The sequence below is a fragment of the Gobius niger genome, assembly GCF_951799975.1.
Source record: "Gobius niger genome assembly, chromosome: 14".
In the NCBI taxonomy this organism is placed as follows: Eukaryota; Metazoa; Chordata; class Actinopteri; order Gobiiformes; family Gobiidae; genus Gobius; species Gobius niger.
The window spans coordinates 22,301,975-22,307,974 of NC_136865.1; positions in this window are offsets into that span (position 1 = coordinate 22,301,975).

Here is a 6,000-nt window from a genome sequence, read left to right on the forward strand (position 1 = left end):
AATCTAGAGATATTTCCCCAGGCAGCGTGATGGCTCTGCTCCTGACAGGTTTCTCTGAAGCTTAAAGGATGAGTCAAATGCAGAGGGTAAATTTGGGAGTCTATGAATACATTAAATACTATACTGGACTCCAAAGAGCATTGAAAATATTATTATTAAATATTATTAATATAAAGACAAATGCCATCAAGAACATTTCAGACATTGTAAAAATTTGTGGATCAAGTGAGGCTGAAAAATTGAACCACACAAGGCAGGACTTGATCACCTCGACTGGGTCGTCTGGATATGAGAGTATGATGTAGAAAGACCCAAAGTACCCCCAGGAAGGCCACTATGGATGTTTCTGAGTTGCACCAAGTTTGTTAGCACTGGCCTGAATATATTAATACAGGAGGAAGAGGAGCTGACCAGTGCAGGACACCATGCTCTGAAACAGGGACAAACCCAGCAGGCGCTGCACTGTTTTCAGAACAGCACTGAGAGCAGGCAGCCAGGTTTCCTCTGGGTACTCCTGATCTCCAAAAACATGCTGGTCAGGCAGCACGCTCAGTCGCAGCGACTCAGGGCTAACCCACAGAGCCGGTTCTTCCTATACGCAGAATACGCAAGGTGCGTAGGGCCCCCGCGGCTGCAAGGGCCCCGCATCTCAGTCAAACTACCGTGTTGTTTCACTGATTAATCAACGCGTTGTTACAGGGACAGGCTCTGACAGCGCGCACTCACTCTCCGCCTACTTCGCCACATATAACATCAAAACGGAGCAGTCTGCAAGTGAATGAGCAGGAGAGACCGACCGCCTTCCCCCGGTCTCTTCCAAAGCGCGAGTGCTTCTCCGCTCGTCGTGTCCCGCTCGGCCGTCTGTCTCCCGGTTCTCGTTTCGCCTCATGCGCGGCTCCTCCGCGGCTGCATCATGTCCCCGTGTCCCGGGCGCTGCTCTCATGTTTTCTCTGCGCAGACTCGGGGCATCGGCTAAAACACTCATTTAAACTCTTTTCAGGACAGTCAGGACAGTAGTTTGATGGATAGACGAGAGTAAAGCCGTGTCTGTGGCCTTTTTGTCTCAAAGAGGAGTTGAATCCACACGGTTCTCACGAGCACAGTAACTTACAGTAACTCCGGTTCTCTGAATGTGCACAGTCTATAAGGCCTGCTACTTTTTTCGGATGAAAGCAAATTTTGCATGTCATTCGGAAATCAAGGTGCCAGAGTCTGGAGGAAGACTGGGGAGAAGGAAATGCCAAAATGCCTGAAGTCCAGTGTCAAGTACCCACAGTCAGTGATGGTCTGGGGTGCCATGTCAGCTGCTGGTGTTGGTCCACTATGTTTTATCAATGCAGCTAACTATCAGGAGATTTTGGAGCACTCCATGCTTCCATCTGCTGAAAAGCTTTATGGAGATGAAGATTTCATTTTTCAGCATGACCTGGCACCTGCTCACAGTGCCAAAACCACTGGTAAATGGTTTACTGACCATTGTATTACTGTGCTCAATTGGCCTGCCAACTCTCCTGACCTGAACCCCATAGAGAATCTGTGGGATTTTGTGAAGAGAAAGTTGAGAGACGCAAGACCCAACACTCTGGATGAGCTTAAGGCGGCTCCATAACACCTCAGCAGTGCCACAGGCTGATTGCCTCCATGCCACGCCGCATTGAAGCAGTTATTTCTGCAAAAGGATTCCCGACCAAGTATTGAGTGCATAACTGAACATAATTATTTGAAGGTTGACTTTTTTTGTATAAAAACACTTTTCTTTTATTGGTCGGATGAATTATGCTAATTTTTTGAGATAGGTATTTTTGGGTTTTCATGAGCTGTATGCCAAAATCATCAGTTTTAAAACAATAAAAGACCTGAAATATTTCAGTTGGTGTGCAATGAATCTAAAATATATGAAAGTTTAACTTTTATCATTACATTATGGAAAAGAATGAACTTTATCACAATATGCTAATTTTTTTAGAAGGACCTGTAGACCAGTAGTCGTCCTAAATCCCAGTTGGACAATGGCTTAGTGGTTAGTGATTCTGATTGATTGAATTGCGGTCATTATTTTCCACTTCTGCCCTGCTTTACTGTACAGTGGAACTGTTTTTGGCCGTAAATAGGTCCGCCCTTTGCCGAATAACCATGGGATGCTACTGTAGGGCCCCCATGTGGATTTTTGCTTAGGGCCCCAGAAGGGCCAGCACCTGCTCTGCTAACCCAACACCTGAACACAATGTCAGTGTACAATTATACACTGACAAAGCACTTACTTATACGTCCTGTGGAGTGTAGCTTCTTTTAGAACAACGTTAAAAAGTGCATTCATTTCTGCTATTCAACTGTATTTTTCGCACTATAAGGCGCACATGAAAGCCTTTAATTTTAACAGTGCGCCTTATGTCCTGGTGCGCTCTTTGTATCAACTTCTGGCTGTGTTTACACACCTACAGGTTTACAGGTAAACCAGCATTAATTAGTGCGCCTTATTTATGAAAATAAACATTATCAGTGATAACGCGCCTTATAATCAGGTGCGCCTAATGGGGCGAAACACACGGTAAACTGTGAAACTAATATATGATAGACTCATTACATGCAAAGTGAGACATGTATGGCCTTTATTCATTATACTTTGGATGATTATGGCCCAGCTCGTAAAAAACACAAATTAAAAATCCTAAAATTAGAATATTTTGAAAATGCCATAATCATGATAACAAACAAAAGCTTGACATATGCAACTTTGTCATGAGTCTATATCATATATTAGTTTCACATTTTAACTTGAATTACAGAAATAAATGAACTTTTGAACGATATTCTAATTTTCCGAGTTTCACCTGTACTGTTAAAGGCTACAGAATACGGATATATATTTTTTCTTTTACAATTTAAGATACAGCTTATATGATACAGAATAATTTTAATTTTTATAAATGTAATTTCAAGTTACGTTGGGCCTGTCCTGAACAGAAAGTCTCACCAGCTGTTCCAACCTGGCAGATATAGGCTTATTTCTATGGGAGAGGCTCATATGAGGTGGACATTCTTTTACTTCATGGCTCACAGTGAGGCCTTAAGCTGAGAAAGTTCTGACATGTTATACATTTCCTGAATCCTCAGAGTCTAGAGAGTTTCCCAGTATCAGAGATTTGTGTCTGTGATGTTCCTGGAAGAAACAGCGTTAAACGTAGTAAAACATTTTTTTGTGAAAATTGTGAAAGAATGTACTCACATTTGAGTCTGAGGAGCTATGGTTACCACGGCAATTGTTACAGAGTAGTACCTTTGGGCTCAAATGAAACATGACAATGTCTTCTTTCCAATGATACCAAATACATTGGTGTAAATTATTATCTAATGGGCTGGAAATGGCCTAAATCAAAATATGGACCAGTGTCAAAAGTGACTTTTGACACTTCCGAGGTTCTGAGTCTGTCGGTCACTTATTGGTCTTTAAATCATCACAGATCCAATAATGTTGGTTGGATTTTGATCATTTTTTCTGTGGAATGTGTCTACAGTCTGTTTAAAATAATGGCATATTGATTGATGCCATAACTGGGTGGAATAGTTGATTGCCAATGAAGTAAAGATACAAATATTGGAAAAAAGTGAGAAAACAACACATTTTTTTGTATTAAATTGATGCAAAAATGTGTAGAAATGTGTTTTAAGAGCGATTTTTTCAGTGGATGTTCTCAGCACATGTGTTCTGTGTATCTGGAATGCATTTATTGACAGCCTAGTCAACCCACTGAGGATTTGAGGGAAAAAAGTCGTTTTTCACATTTTTCTGATAAAAAATACAGGGTACATACACTAAAATGGCCACAATTTTTTTTCGCGATATTTCCAGCAGAGCAGACCCTCCGTTTATTGGTCCTTAGGGTCAAAGTTAACAGAAAAAACACAAATAAAGCATATATCAGACGGTGTCAGGTTAAACCCAATTTAAAGAGCTTTTGAGAGTTTGGGTCCCTGACTACTTCTACATTTTTTACTGCAATGACCCTTAATGGGCACCAGTTATTAATGATTATATCAGCAACTTACTACAATTTATGGATGGACCTTTATTTTGAAATGTATGCACAAATATGACAATTCATGGATAATCTTCAATAGCTTCTACAGTTTTATTAGACTAGCAACTTACTACAGCCTTTATTTTTTGTGGATCTGGACTTTTTAAATTTATGTCAAAATACCAATTTATGGATATTACACTTAAATAGCTTCTACATGTAGTGACACTAAATTTACACCAGTTACCAATTATTATACTAGAAACTTTCTACAAAAAAGAAAGAAACAAAAATGTGACGAAAAAGAGACAAAAATACGATGAAAAAGCGGCAAAAAAGCGATGTAAAAGTGGCATAAAATTGATGAATATTAGACAAAATAGTGACGAAAAAGAGACAAAAATGTGACGAAAAACAGACCCCCAAAAAAAGGAACTACAAATGTGATGAAATTGCAACAGAAAAGCCACAAAAGAACAACAAAAAGTGACAAAAAAGTGATGAAAAAGAAAAAAAATTCAATCAATAAAATCAAATCAATAAAAGTGACGACAACACAGCATATCCATTTACATCAGTTTTGTAGGTCTTAGCTTTCAACTGAGGCATCATAGGCTGCAAGTTCTCAAGCTTTTAGATTTGGGTAATGCCGAACTGGAGGAAAATGCACTCGGTAAAGGCGGGGGTCAAGAGGTTAAAGACATTCCTTGACATGAACTGTACATTTGTGCTCGTAATACCAATTCAAAAGTTCATATAGTTCAATCTCCGCATGCCAATCCTTCATCGCAAACATAAAAAAGGAAAAGGAAACTAAAATGTTCCTCACTTGTTCCTCGTGTACGTTGCTGGAATAAAAAAATACACCCTGCTATGACTGCATTCCTTACAGTTCGGTTAAGTATTAAATGATGTCCATATTTAGATAAGATTCAGTCCAAACTGACGTCCTGCAAACAGGAAGCAGCGACGTCCCTGACATTTCCTAATTTAGTTGCTGTCCGCTGCTGTAAATAACAAAAAGCTCCTCACTGGCAGAGCGCTCCTTTGACACACACTGCAAAAAAAAAAAAAAAAAAGAGTGTATAGAGAGAGTGTAGGTCCGTGAAGTTATTATTCTGACACGTAAAGATACCGAGGCTGTCAACACTCGCTGCCGTTCCTGCTTTCGCTGGGGAAATACTGTGAGAGGGAAAGAACAATGTGTTTTTCTAGAGCGAGTTTGCTGACACAATAAAAATGGCAGATGGAAAGATTTCTCAGTAGTTTTGACCTCTTAACCCCCGCCTCAACTGAGCACATTTTCTCCAGTTCGACTTTACCCAAATCTAAAGGCTTTTTGAAATAAAACGTGTTAATAGCGACAAAAACAAGACATGAATGAGAACAAAAAACGCAACATAACAGGTGAAAAAGTGATGAAAATGAAACAAAATGGAGACAAAAAAGTGATGAAAATGTAACAAAAAAAGCGATAAAAATATGACAAAACAGGTAGCAAAAAAGCATCAAAAACACAACAAAAACGTGACAGTAGCGTAGCCAAGACGGTCCCGGGTTTGATTCCCACCTGAAAGGCCTTTCTGTGTGGTTTGCGTAGTTTCCCCTACCACTTAAAACATGTACATTAGGGTGTATATGCGTAAGAGTGAGTGGTTGGTAGTAGTCGGAGGGCCACTTGCGCAGATTGGCAGCCCTGCTTTCCATCAGTCTACCCCAGGGCAGCTGTGGCTACAAAAGGTAGCTTATGGAGGGAATATAAATTAAAGCGCTTTGTGGTCATGTCTATGAAAGTTGCTGTACAAGTAAAGTCCTTAAGAGGGATAAAGATGTTAAACTTCAGAAAAGCCCAGTTATAGATTTTGCAGAAATAACATTAAATAAAATTTAATTAAAATGATTTAATTATAATAATTAAATCATGCACTATACCAATACGTTTGTTAAGTGGTGACGTCACAGCTCTACTTCCGGGTCCCGA